Below are 15,667 nucleotides of genomic sequence, written 5' to 3' on the forward strand. Positions count from 1 at the left end.
AAAGATAGTCTGCAGTCCATGCTCTGTAAAGCTCAGACCTGAAAGTTCATGCCTATAAATTGTCTAAGCAGGCATCCTGTAATCTTAATTTTATTCTGTTCCTCTAGTGATTCAAAACCTTGAGTCAGAAACAGATGTTTCAAGATAAATAAGAACATGTCTTGATTTGTTGTGGTGGTTTGGCATATTAACAGGTCATTCTCCAAAAGGGAAATCAGATTCTAAATCCATAATCCAGAAGACATTGTGGTTGTGGTCTCCCTTGTTTACGTAACTCATGGTTCTGGAGAAATTATTTTTGTTCTTATATAGTAGTTGGCTATAGAATGTAGAAAGAGTAAGATGAACAGGCTTGACTTGACCTTTACGATTTGAATTTTTAAGTGAAACTATCTGGACATCACACTTGAGCAGAGTAATGTACCATTACAAGAATTCATGGGAGAGCTTAGTGAGATTAATGTCGTCATTAAACTCTCCTTCTAGCTTCTGAAACATAAGACCAAGACCAGTATGTCATCAGTCTGTAAGGGGAATATAAGCTACATGACAAGCTAATGCTGAAGTTTTCTAGTGGGTGCCTTTCTCTTACATTCTTTCTTCTTGTTTTTCTCTATTAACCGAACTTTCAGGTCTAGAGTAAAGATGTTGAGTGCTCTGCAAGAGATCTCCATTATCTGTCTGTGTTAACCAAACAGACCGAACACACTGCCACTTCCAGCTGTCTCTGTTTGTGTTCTCATCTCTCTTTCGTTTCTTTTTCTAGACAAAAATCACCCACTTAGACAGGAAGAGACATCCAGAATGCAAAGCAGCCAGCCACAGTTAGAAGAGTTAAAAATGAACAGACTATATTATAGACATAATAGAAAAAAAGCGGATTTTACAGCGTTGTTGTATCTGCTAAATGAATAAATGTAAATCCTGAGACAAAAGCCATCTAATATGTTAGGCCTTTTTAACCCATTTTGTTTTCTTGAGCAGCCGTCTCTCACATGTACCCCAGACAACACTTCTGTCTGACTTCATTTCCTGTCTTTGTCTGCGTTTTTGTTCCTCACAGTGGTATTATTTCCTCTGCTTTTGAGGCCTGTCTTTGCTTGTGATGATGCTTTCACTCTTTCTCTCTCTTAAAAATAACAAAAACACTAGGTCAAAAACACTAGGTCATAAACTTAGACTTGACTAAATGAAAATAATAAGTTGAAGTACTACTATATATATATATATATATATATAACTAGGTCATAAACTTAGACTTGATTTAATGTATATATATATATATATATAATGACAAAAGCCCATAAAAGTACTAAAACTTAAACAAAAATTAAAATGAAATCTGAAAATATAAAAAGCCATTAAAAATATGAATAAATACTATAATAGTATATAAATAATAGTAAAATGAAATTGCTCTTAGTAGTAAGACATTTAATTAATACTTAAAGGGGTCATATGACGCGATTTCAAGTTTTCCTTTCTCTTTGGAGTGTTACAAGCTCTTGGTGCATAAAAAAGATCTGTAAAGTTGCAAAGACTAAAGTCTCAAATCCAAAGAGATATTCTTTATAAAAGTTAAGACTTGTCCACACCCTCCTAAAATGCCTCGTTTAAACAAGCCCCCACATATCTATGTCACTGTGTGGGAATATTTGCATAACACCGCCCAAATGTTAATGCAAAGAAAGGCGTAATTTGTGAGGAAATGCATCAACTTTGCGCTGTGGATCGCCGGATCGGCTTTCACCGTGGATGAAGCAGAGTCTGTAAGTACGTTTTTTATATTTAAAGAATTTGCCTCTGATGATTCAAACGTGAGTTTTGAGCAGTGTAGAGTAGTGCTTGTTGTTTGTTGTTTCTCCGATCACAAATGTAGACATGGTTTTATGTTTACTCAGCGCGATACGCAACGCGTAAAAACACAGTATAAGTCATTATAATCAGTAATTATTTCCCCACTGGATGCAACAAATGCCTTGTTTGTAATGGGTTTTATTGGTTTTGTCTCGTCCTGCTGGGAGATTAAGTGATTGTATGGTAAGGGGCATAAGGTTGCCATCACATGCTTGAGCTATTCAGCCAATCACAACTCACTGGATAGCTGGCCAATCAGAGCACACCTCGCTTTTCAGAACGATGAGCTTTGTAAAAATCAATGCGTTTCAGAAAGGCGGGGCATAGAGGAGCAACAATAATGTACATTATGTGGAAAATAATGTGTTTTTTAAACCACAAACTGCATAAACACATTGCATTACACCAAATACACAACATAATGTTCTTTTTACCAACGTCATATGACCCTTTTGACCACCGCCATTCCTCTAAACAAGTCATATTACTGATGTCTACAGACACAAACCATCATTTTACATTTCTAATGAATAACTAGCTTTTTCCTGCTCACTAGAAAGAGCTTTAAAATGATCACATGACTCAACCTGATTGACTTGGAGAATGTCAGTGACGTCTCTAAAATGCATTTGCAAAATGTAGCACTGAAAACTTGTTGAATTGGCATTTTAAAATTGTGGAAATCCAACCTAAAAAACTCCCTGAGGCTAAACTGTACATGTAATCATGTCTGATTGGAGGATTCTGTGACAGGTTTAATGCTGGATTAGCTCTGCACAGCAGAACATCTGTATGTTTGCACACTGATGCACAGGGATGGTGCTATGTGGGTCACCTTGATGGAAGGAGAAAGTGCATAAGAGATGGAAGCAGAGAGGAAGAGAGCTCTTGAGAGGAATGTTGAGCGTTGAGTTGGTGCACCTAATGGTCTCTTATCATTATGACAGCCTTGGTAATACACACCTCTGCAAAAGAGATAACACACGCACACATTGTTCAGTACAGTATTCTTGTGGAGATTGCCAGTCACGCTTTAATCTTGCCTCTTTCTTATCTTGTTGTTTAAAACGAGAGTGGTTTGATAAAAGCATGAGCATTCAGAGTGTCTAAGTTTTAATTAACCTGATTCACCCTCTCATTTATTTCTGTAATCTCCATAGTGACTCTTTCTGCATGAGAGCGTGAGAGAGAGTTTTAAGTACTTGTTAAAGGGATATTTTTATGGAAGCCCATTTCCGCCACTGAATAAAAAATAAAAAAGAAAGTAATTGGGACTTTTTATCTCACAATTCTGACATTGTTTCTTGCAATTCCGAGTTTACATCTTGCAAATCTGACTCTTGTTTTAGAATTGTGAGATATAAACTCGCAATTGCAGTAGTAGTCATAACTGCAAGATATAAATACACAAAAATTAAGTCCGAATTGTGAGATCAGTGTTTCCCACAGCCTTACACTCTATTTGTGGCGGCACTCCCCCGCCCCCATATATACATATATGCAAATTCATTTTCTGCCAGCAGGAGGCGCTTTAAGAGCAGGAGAGATACAGGATTCTCCGGTGACGGCTGCAAAACAGCGCTCACAAACGCTGCCTTATTAAGCATTACATGCAAAATGAAATGAATATGAAATCGAACATTTTCTAAATACAGTCGGTTTCCTTCTGAAATACAGTGATATAAAAAAAAAACGCATCGTTTTTTTGATTTTGAAACGTGCAGGGCTCATGTTTATTCAATGAAGTCATAGGCTTTTGGAAAATCTATTTGTGGCGGTCAGTTTTGATATTGTGAATAAATCAATCTGTGGGAAACCCTGGAGATATAAACTTGCAATTCTGACGTTTTTCTCAGAATTGTGAGTTTATATCACACAATTCCGAGAAAAAAAAATAGTGAGATGTGAACTTGCAGTTGCAAGGAAAAAAGTCAGAATTACGAGATAAAAAGTCACCATTACTTTTTAAAATTTTTATTCACTGGCAGAAATGTGCTTCCATAATATTTCACCCAAAAATTTAAATTCTATACTCACCCTCATGGTGTTCAAAACCTGTTGGACTTTCTGTCTTTTGTGGAAATCAGAAGGCGATATTTTGAAAAATGCTCCAATTGTTTCATTGTAGTTGTCCATAAAATGAAAAAAATCTGATTTTCTGTAAAAAAAAAAAAAAAAATTGTCAATGTGACAATAATAACAGTAATTAATATATTAAACAAAATGTGAAATTTTACTATTGTAATGTTTCCCTGTAAAATAAAAATGCATATTTCAGAAGAAAAATAATAATAGAAAATTACAATAATAACATTTATGGCTGTCCTAATTTTTATTTATATTTTTTCAAACATTAAACCATCAAGTTTTTATTTTGTGAGACCTTAGAGTTCCATATCTGTCGACATCCTGTTTATAAGCACTTTTCATTACAAATTTGTTAAGATGGTTGGCACATGTTGCGTTTTCAGATGCACATAATAATGAAAATATGCAGATGAGTTCATGTGGAGCAGCATTTGCTGTGAACAGAGGCAATATCTTTTTGATATGAGTAATAATTTGACACACTGCCTCTCAAAAGTTTGGGATCAGTAAGATTTTTTATGTTTTTTAAGGGAGTCTCTTCTGCTCATCAAGGCTGTATTTATTAGTTTCTTCACAGAAATAAATTCTGTTTTAAAGTATATTAAAATAGGAAACCGATATTAGAAATTTCAATAAGATTTCACAATATTTTTCTGTGTTTTTGATCGAGTAAATACAGCAGTGTATGTCATTGAAGTTACAAAGATGAACATTGATTCAACAGAATTGCCTTAAAGGGTCTTTGGTTGTACTTCAGTCACCACAATCTCTCTCAGCCACACTGCTGTATGCATTATTCAGTGTGTGGGGTTGTGAGTGGGTGTGATGTATTGGGCACGAGGCGAGACGTGACCGTGTGCAAATTATCAGCAGAAGACTTAAGGCACAGAGCTTTCACAGGCACACATGGGGCTCGCAACATTGATTCTTTGTTCAAAGCCCTGCATTGGGCAACTGCCCGGCCAATGAAATGTCAAAACTTCTGACTCAGAGCTGGTACATCCTGCACGCACTATACCTCAAGCTTTGACTGTTTTTAAACATGTTTTCCAAACATTTCCCACATCTGCCATTGGTTGAAGAAACAGACAACTCACGCTATTGGTTGAGCCACTGTTGCTATGTCAGATTTGTTGAGATGCTTAAATAAAGCAATGTTTTGAAAGCAGTTTTTACTTTTCAAAGGAAATCAGCCTACAAATGGTGTACTTGTAGAGGTTGCAAAATAAAACAAGGAAAGTATTTAATCATAAATAATTATGTATTTACCTTTAATTACAGGGCCTTAGACAGCGAAGCCATTAATTGTAATCTGACCAAATTTTAGCTGAGTTAAATTTGATAAGAAATATACAATTGGTGACAACCAATGGGAGTATAGTCAGTGAAGGTCATGTGATATGCCACCTGATACAGTTGGCTGCAGCAGTCAAGTTGAAACGTCCAATAGCATCCATCCAACAGTTCAGTAACTTGGTGACCTCCAGTGATTTAATCACTGTCAGTGTGAACAGAGATTCATATTTAGACCCTGACAGACTCATGAACAGGAACCATGGTCATTGAAATCCCACCGTTCTTCTGTGGAGCGTGTGAACTGCATCTCCACTGATCTCTAGTGCCATGACCTCTGACCTCTGCTGGAAGACCTTCAGCGTACAGGGCCACCGTGTCCTGCTTTCTCTTAGCGGTTGCTTTACTCTCTCCCTCTCTCTTTCCACTCCACGGTTAAGGCCAGTGTCCTAATGAGTGAGCCTATTTAAAGAGAACTCCACTGCTTCTATATTTAACTCACTAAGATGCTCTCTTTAAGCACCTTGTCCCTGCCTCTTTTTGGCTTTGGGTTGGAAAGCCGTGATTGTCTTGTCTCTGATTCCTTATTTCTTTCTTCTACCCTTTCCGTATCGCTCCATTTCCCTCTTGCTGCAAGAAGGACTTAAGTTTCTCAGCAGGGGCTTGTTTTGGCCCCAGACTCACAGAAGACATGTTCTCTTACCTTCGATCTCCACACTACCTGGTGAGTGCCTGAGCACTGAATGTGGAAAATGAGAACACTGAGATATACAGGAAGACGTTTTACGTAGGTGGGGTTCTTGGTTAGAGATGTGACTTCATGTTATCATTGGTCCATGCGATTGCAATTTGTGACATGATTCGGAACTGGAAAAAATGTTAATTAAATAATAATAGTAAAAAATATAATAACTGTTGAATTTAATAATAACAATACTACAGTTATTACTTATATATTTACTACTTTTTAAAAGTTTAAGTTTAAAGTTTTTTTTATTATTTCTTTTGCTCAGTAAGCATGCAGTAAAGTGAAAGCAATGAGATTTTATAATTTTACAAAAGATTTCTACTTTTGAGCGCTGTTCTTTTAAACACTGAAGACTGGAGTAATTGTTTTTAAAAATTCATTTTGCCATCACAACAAAACAAAATGGTAAAATATATCAAAACATAAAAAAGTTATTTTAAATCATATTTATATTTTAAAATATTTTATGTATTTTTGATCAAATAAATGCAGCCTTTGTGGTATGATTATTATAGTAAATTTTTTTATTTTGCTGGTGTTCTGTAATAAACAAGGAAATAGTTCATGCTGTCTGTCTCTTTCACGACTGGAAGACCCTGTACTTTTGTAGTAAAATCCCACTCAAAACTTGACCTACAAGAAATGAACAGTGTGTAGGAGAGACGGATGATGTCAGTTGTTTTTTGAACGGAGAGCAGCACAAGGCAAGTACAGGTTGCGTCATTGTGGCCATTGATGTCATTTTGCTGATTAACCCATGTCATTCACACAAGTGTCCTCACATTTAAGCTTTGTTCCGTCAGTACGGTGGCTTTGTGGTCATCATGAGAAAGACGCATTGTTCTGCATCTATTTCTGCAGCGAAAGGTCTTGTCGAGGGCAGGCATGGGTGTACACAGCCACTAACATATGGCCTCAGATTGCTCTGTTGAGTGTTGGGAATGTCTTTCTCTTATAATTTTACATAATTGGAATTCCCTTCCCACACTCCCTCAGTTCTGCCATAAAGAAAAGTTTTTGGTTATTTCCAATGCAGATCCTAATATTTTCAGACCATTTCAGAAGTCTGTCTGAAATCGTAGGTCTTTGCTCATCCGTGCCTCTGTGACACTTTTAAAAATCCTTTCTGGCTGGCTGTGTCTCTCTCGAATCGCCTCTCTCTGTTTATTCATCTTTCTGTTCCTATTTGTTGAGTCATTGTGAGTTGTTCTGAGGGCAGTCCTCCCTGAATAGTTATTGTGCTCTCTGTACCAAGAGCCGTCATCTCCTTTAGTCTGTATGGCAGACGTTCGATGAGCATCTAAGACGTTTCATTAACCCTGCTGTGCTTGTGTTTACAGGGGTGATGAACCACGGAGAAAAACACTTGAGTAAATCAGCCACAGTGCTCTAGCACAGCAAGTGCTGAACCACAATGCCTTGGCAACTTTGTTAACAAACCGTGTGCTAAATGTGAGTCTAAGACACACAGCTGGGATTTATTGTATTGGATTTTGCTAAGACTAACAACAAGTGATTGCATCATTGCATCTAATGTGTGTGTTGTCAGGTTGTTTGGCCGACGCTGATGTTTGACCTGCCACTAATTTGATTCACCTTGACAAGATTATCTGTTTCAGATAGATCTACTCTGTCTGAATTATCAGTCTGTGATTAAATGTAAGACAGAAAGAGGAAAAGGAAAATATCTTTCTACTGTAGAAGGTATTTCCTTTATGCTGACAGATAAGATCAAAAGATATTATGTAGTATTGCTTATGCATGATGAGCTGATATATTGACCTTTATGAGAATATTTCTAGCTATGCAAAATTTTATTTGTGAAGCACCTTTTGTGTACTTTACTGAAGATATAGCCCAAGTAAGAAAGAACTGGTGACAGACTGTTGAATTATTGAAAATTTAATGCATACCCAAGGTGGTAAAATGATACTGCAGTGCAAACTACTTCAAAATAAAAACCTAAGCAAACCATTTATTTGTAAGGGTATTTAAATATAAATATATTGTTTTTCCACAGGCAACAGTTATTAATATGCCATTTTTGCTGCTTTTTAAATTTTTGGTACAAGTTAGTGTAAAGTCCTGTTGACAGCCAGACAAATATTCAGTACAAAATTGTGGTGCAATTTAAACATTATATTTTGAATGAGGATCTGTTACCACATCTTTTTAGGTTGTTATGAACATATGTATGCTGTTAATGTGACATAACTTTTTATGTGGAGGTGTTCGAATATCTTTTCCATCACATTGCAGAGAAAACAGGCCAGCCGATAAGATTCACACTTTTTTGGTCACATTCCCAGAACTGCTGATGTTACACAAGACTTTCTCACAAACATACTATATGTTTTTACACATTTAGGATAAATCCAGAACACTTGTGTACACTTTTATTTGGTGTTGTATGATGAACACCATACACGAGTACAAAAATCTGAACGGCTGTTTGAAACATGTTTGAGTTCATTTCTTCTTCATGACAAGCGGTGTTAGAAATAGAAAGTTGTGCAGCACTGTTTTGTGTACTGTACTAACCACTGTATAGGGCCTTTCGCAACGCTTTATTTCCAGAATTAAATGTACAATACTAAAGTACTGGGACGATTTTGCGCAAACTATTGCGCGAAAGTCCCATAGGTTGTGTCAGGGCATCATCTGTCCATACGCTTTGGCATTAAGATCACTATAGTTTGTCTTGAAGATCATGCTATTTGTCATATACATCTAAATATTTATTGGCCATAGGGGAATAATAAATCATTAAAAATGTCTGACATGACACCATCCTAACTGGCATGACTCTGTTGCTGCTTACTCATCCTACTAACACCACTGCCATACTTTCACAGTCCAGCCTCGTAACCTACAGTCCATGTAATTAGCAAGAGGCAATACCACGACAGGAATTAACGAGGGATTTTCTCATTAGTCAGGAGGCTTAGCTTCCCAAGGGGTGTCTGGAGGGGCAGGAGTGCGTTCAAGTATTGCATGAATGATATATTGTGCTGTGTGTTGCTAATACAGCTAAGCCTCAGTTATTGATTAGCAAGTACTGTTATATGAAAAGCATAATGTTGTCTTACTGCATTAACCAGTGTGCTTCCAAACCACAATAGGGGCTTTCACACCAGAGGAACCTTTTCATAGTTCTTAGGGCTAATGGCAGAAGTTCCTAGTCTTTTGTGTTCGCACTGCAGGTAACAAAGCATTTATAAACCTGTTGTCCATCAAAGATAACATTTAATAACATGTTTTTACTCAAGACTTACTTTATAACGTCAGTAGTAACTGTAATAAATGCTATGTCAATTAGCATTGCATTAGAAATATACCACCTTCTTATGAAAACACTAGCGATGGCTTGAACACCGCCGATAAACAATATATTGTTACAGTCATGTGTTTAATTGTCTTCATGTTTAGTCAATCAAAGCGTTTATATCTTTTTTAATTCAGCTCAGTGATAGGGATCCATATAAGGGAGTTCCTGGAGCGTTTTAAGTTATATTACATCTGTGAGGCATATTCAGAGTTTCTGCTCAAGAGTGCCCTCTGGCTACGAGGATGAATTAAACATACATTATATGTGTTTATATTGTAGCACTCCATACTGCTCACCGGACTAGAATAGAAATTTGAAGTAAACATAAGATAATCCATATGTTCTTACATGAGTTTTTTCCGTACTTAAATGACGTTGCTGTTGGTTGGCTTGCGTTAAGTTCGAGTTCCTACAGCCGTTGCGAATGCAACCAGGGATATGTCCCAAAGGGGAACATTTAGTTCTCAGAGAACCATCCTGGTGCCCAGTTCCTATAAGTTCCTAGAACTACCCAGTGCAAAAGCCCCTAATCAGGTCATCAGTGTTGGGAATTATTTTTGGAAACTGTAGTTTGTCAAGCTAATCATAATTTAAAGTAGTTAAAGTCAGGTTAGCCTCTTGAAAAGATTACTATAATTTTCTTACAAAACTAAGATACTTAAAGTGGCTGATTTTTTTGGTTTGCTTGATTGTAATGCTCCATGTACCATATAATGTGACAGAAATTCAATTCTTTGGAACAAATTCTTTTTGGAACAATAGCATGTTAATGCAAAATTTATACTATTCAAAAACAAACGTTTGTATTAGAGCTAACTTGATTCTATACTTGAATCAAGAGAGGGAAGAATTTTTCCCTGAAGGTCGGCTCAAAGATTTTTCAGGTCTGGATTAGTAGTTTCCCCTAAGCTGCCTTTGCCTTTGCTACAGTCTGCTTTTCTGTAGATATTGTAACTCTTAGAAAAAGTTACATCAACAAAAATACAAAGAGTGGAAAAGTTATACTTGTCTTGCAGAGCGTGTCAGTTCAATTAAGCTTTTCAGTAGTGCAGTTTTTTAAGCCTTTGAATCGGTCAGCACATAGAGGGAACTCCAAGAGAGAAGGACAGAGAGAGGGATATGGGGGGTCATCCATCCAGCCCTTCTGTCTAGGACCACAACTCACTTCATAGTTTAAGGTAATTTAGGTTACAATGTCTCCTTATTTTTAACTAGTCTATTTTTTTTTTCTTTTATAGGAAAAATATGTAGCCAGTGTTTATTCACGAGCAGTGGTTTGAGCTGAGAGAACAGAGTGTTGCTCACTAGGAGTCCTCTCTAACATTTCTGAATAATTAATAGGGATTTTTGGGAGATGAGGGGAACCAATGAGAACACAGGAATTTGCATGGTTGCGGGACGCACCGTCTGCCGTAGTGGATTTGGGACTACCATCAAAGCACATCGCCCCCAGGCTTTTCTGTACTTCTACACACTCACTGAAACGCTTATATATCCACTGCCAAATTCACTGATTACAACAGATGCAAATCTACACATTTGAATAATTAGCTAGTTGGTGGGTTGTCTGAGCAACTAGTTAGTCTTTAAGATATAGTTCACCCAAAAATGAAAATTGTCATTATTTACTCACCCTAATGTTCTGTATTTCTTACTTTAATGTGAAGTAATTATTTAGTAAGCTTTTTGAAATTTTAATTTTTATTTTATGGACAGAAAATTCATACAAAGACATTCTCCAAATTATATTGTTGTAAGATGGATGAATGGATATGTTTCTCATCCACCACAAATCAACAAGTAAGAAAAAATGTAGGTGTAGAAATGTAGAATTTCGGTCTGTTTTTCTTGTTGCATTTTTAACCCTTTCAGCATCTGTTCCAGTGAGGAAAGTGTGCAGCTGTTCATTTTGCTTCTCTGACTGAGATTTCAAATTCTCATCGAGTCCTATAGAAACCGTCGGCATTAGTGCTCAGCGCCGGGAGGTCTGTGTGTGTGTGTGTGTGTGTGTGTGTGTGTGTGTGTGGTATCACGCAGCAATAGGCTGTGTGCCAAAGACCTAAAGGTTAATTGGTTGTCTCTCTGTCAGAGTTTGAGCATTGCTGAACTCGCTGAGGTGAGAAATAGAGCTAAAATTCCCCATAAAGTTTGCTGTCTACTAAATCAGCTTTCCTGGAGCCACACTTATTGATTTGAGTGTGTATGGTCGCATCCTTCGTGACACACTTGCAGTAGATACTGTGGTCTCGTACTGTAGATATAGACCTCATGTTCGGTTGAGCGCACATCCATGTGGCTCCAGGGGCTCTGGGGGAGGTGACTCTGCATATGTCACAGATGTGTTAATGTGTGGCTGAGCGGATGCATCCTGACTAAAGGCAGTCAGATGGAAATGTAGGTTACACTGGTCATCAATACTCAGTCCAGGAGGAAGAGATTGAGATTTGTCTTTGTTTATGAAAAGGGTTGTTTGTGATGGACAAAAGAAGAGGAGGAAAAGAGTCTGCTCTCTAAAAACAAAGGGAGCGATATGATAGATTGAAGGTTAATATTATTGCTAATAGTTCTTTTTGATGTGAAGAAGATGAAGTTTTAATTTAACTGAGCTGAACTAACCTTATCTCATGAGAAAATATAACATTGATGATTTTGATTGTTATGGCAATTTGTAACTAATTTACAGTTTGGGAAATTGGTAGTGCATTTGTATGATATATATAAACATGATTTTTTGGAAAAAAGTATGTATGAAGATCAGCCCTTAAGCCCAACACTAAACCTGACTATAGGCTGATCTCACAAAATCGTATGAATAAGATTGTAAAAAAATGCCACCCAGTTTGATAAAATCTAATGTAATTTTTGTTATCAAACCTGGTGAAATCTGTGTGAGAGAGTTACATTTTTGTAATTAGTAATTGCTGATAGGTGGGCATTAGTCCAATGACAGGGTAATCAGCCAATCATAGGCACTGCCTCCTGTCATGTGGATATGACCCTGTATTTTGTCTAGAAAATAACCCTGTCTTACACATACAAGCACATCCAAAAAGAAACATCACAATATTGTGACCTTGTCCAAGTTTTCAAATTGTCTTTGCACACCCCCCCCCCCCACTGTACCATACTCACACACATTCATTCGGTTATGTAACCATCTTATAGTATGTCACAGCTTAGCACACAAAGGCATTTAAGAGAATGTGTGTGTGGCATGCATAACCGCTCTGAAATACTCATTTCTGACTGGTCAATAATGGCATTTAGCAGTTGAATTTTGTTCTATAAGGATCGCTGAACTTTATAAATGGACATTGTCTCAGAGAGCCAAGTGCCTACATACGGTAGCTGTGTTAGTTTCTCAAACTTGTTGAGCTTTAATCTGCATATAATCTAATACAGTTATTTCAACTGAAATCAACATTTAATGCCCATTTTAAATTATTCATTTTGTAATTAGAAGGATAATGTACAGTCAGCATTAATCAAAGTAATTTACGATACCAAGACCCTCTAGAAATGCTTATGGAGGACCTCACATTTTGTCCTGTTTGGTTCAAACACACTAGACTCTCTCTCTCTCTCTCTCTCTCTCTCTCTCTCTCTCTCTCTCTCTCTCTCTCTCTCATCTCTCTCTCTATCTCTCTCTCTCTCACACACACACTCACACACACATACTCACACACACCACACCACACACACACACACTCACACACACACACTCACACACACACACACACTCACACACACACACACACACACACACACACTCACTGGACATAAGTAATAAGGTGCTTAGGAGGGAAAAGAATGCAGGTTACCATGTTTGCTCATAAGCCTTCTATGGTGCAGGGTTTATTGGTCTAATGTAGACCTCTAGTGGCCATTACAAGAAGAGAATAGCAGACACACACAGATAGATAGATAGATAGATAGATAGATAGATAGATAGATAGATAGATAGATATTTGTGTGTGTGTGTGTGTGTGTGTGTGTGTGATACCACAAAGGACTTCATTAGCATACATATGTAAGCATTTAATCTTAAAAGATCTCTGGAACGGCAGACCCCTCATTACATCAAACCCATTGGCATTCATGTGTGCTTGCTGGTAATTCAGTTTGACCATGCGTACATGTATACAAACACACTTCATAACTAAATGCATTTTTTGAACAAGTCCTTATATTTATATCTCATATTTTGTCGTAGGGGCTGTAGTTCATGGACAGTCACAGCTGCTACTGTATATGTGCATGCTGTGAATTTTCTCCTGGGTGTGCTCTACACATTTCCATGTGGAGGCATGTGGCTGAGCATGGATTTGAATACATTCCTCTGTGCTTCTCTGTGTGTGTATGGAACATTGTACATATACTGAGTGAAATGAACTTATAATCACTGCGACATTGAGACATTTTTGGGTCACCTTTCTTATGAAATAATCCAGTGTAGGCTGGTCTCTCTCAGTGTGCTGTTCAAATGCAGACACAGTGTACATGTGAGCAGATATGCAAACAAGGGTTGTGGTTTATATGCAGATATTGAGTTGGAGAGTTTCAGTATCTCTATTAGACCGAAAAGAACAAGACCTACAACTCAAGAGACAAGCAGGACTCAGAAGGTGAAATTTACCACTGTATTTTTAATGTTTGATTTCAAATGCTTTATTATATTATTTTATATTATATTACATTTCACCTGTATTTTGCTGCAGCTGACCTTTTTAAAATGTACGATTTTAAAATCTTTTCTTTCTTTCTTTTTTGTAAACGAGAAATTACCAAATAAAAAATAACAGTACTTTTTTATATAGAGATAGATAGATAGATAGATAGATAGATAGATAGATAGATAGATAGATAGATAGATAGATAGATAGATTGATAGATTGATATCATTTAATTATTTAAACTGAAAGAGCATGTAGTGATACGACTTAGAACTGGTGCAGGGCAGTTTAGTGATACAGTAATTATACAAATAAATGATTATTTGACTGCCAGTCAAAATGTATTTGGCTGAATGAAATGTTGGGATTCTCTTTGAAATGTTTTGCTCAATGCCACACAGTTTTCCCAGGACATTGGAAAATGTTGGAATATTTTCGAGTCTATTATCACGATTAATCTTATTATTTCAGTATGACAGGAAGTCCCATATGTTTCCATGCATGACAGGATGGATTACCTAACAGGCCTCTTTCTCTCTCTTCCAAATACTCTGACTATTTGAGGTCTTTGCCAACAGCCTTTTCATAAAAACAGGAATTGTGTCAAATTTTTACAAGGTTAGAAATGGGTCATTGTTTTGTTGGATTGGTCCTCAGATGTTCCGTCCAAGTTTTAAGAACCCCCTGGCAGGTCACTTAATAGTAGCATATGTATTCACAGACTTCCACATTACCAGTTACAGTGGGTTTCAAGTCAAGCAGTCAGTGGTGGCTTTGTTGATGTTCTGGGAGCAGTATTTTCTGTTATGCTCAGGTGAGAGAATGGCTTCTATTTCTGTTCTTCCTTTATATGAGTTTTCAGTCGCTCAGTTTTCCTCTGGGTTGTGTGTTCATTTGTATTGTGTGGCTTGTTTTCATTATGCTCACAATGGGTTACACGAAAATAACAGCACCTTTAGCAGCGAGGACGTGGTCTGTCTAACCGTAACGAGGTAGAGACACTTTCGAAAATAACTCTTTCAAACAGCTTTTCATTGACTTGCTTCTTTACTTTCATTTGTACTAACCAGACATTTCTACTGCACTACTGAACCGTTTTACTGGTATTTACAATGTTTTAATTTACCAAACACTTTTGCGACCTGAATACAGTAGTATGTTATACTCATGACCTTGACTTTGATTTTATTATTTTTTAAATTATGATGTCTTTTCCTGTAGACTTACATTATAAATAATCTTTACCAGTCAAGTTTTTGTTTCATTTCATCATGCTTTTCTTATAAATCAAGCCAATTTCAGTGGTGTAATCTGTCCAAAGGTATGTTTTTATGTGTTTTTTTTGTTTTTGTTTTTGTTTTTTTTTTTTTTTTTTTTGATTTTTATTATTTTTGTTTAGTAATGGTGTTATTTATGTTAAGTACAGATGGTCATTCTGTGATTGTGTCCTCCTGTCATTCTGTGCGTCTCTTTCTTTGAAAAACATATGCAAATATGTCCCTGCTTAATTTTTAACTTTGAATTCTTTTTATGCTTGCTTCTCATTTAAAATGTGTTTTAAAGGAACAGTGTGAGAGTCCAGCCAGTTGTCAACCGAAAACGCTTCAATAAAATCATTGGCAGATGTTTCTTGGGCTCCCTGTGAATCTTGGATCTCTCTGTCAGAGTTTTTTCAATGCT

At 36.8% G+C, this 15,667-nt stretch overlaps 1 protein-coding gene across 4 annotated transcripts in view; it reads left to right on the plus strand.

Annotated features, from left to right (window-relative positions):
- arhgap12b (Rho GTPase activating protein 12b) overlaps window positions 1-15,667 on the plus strand; it is a 46,816-nt gene that overhangs the window by 17,800 nt on the left and 13,349 nt on the right. The gene's annotated exons all lie outside the window — the stretch shown is intronic.

This window comes from Cyprinus carpio, chromosome B12, assembly GCF_018340385.1.
Source record: "Cyprinus carpio isolate SPL01 chromosome B12, ASM1834038v1, whole genome shotgun sequence".
Classification (NCBI taxonomy): Eukaryota; Metazoa; Chordata; class Actinopteri; order Cypriniformes; family Cyprinidae; genus Cyprinus; species Cyprinus carpio.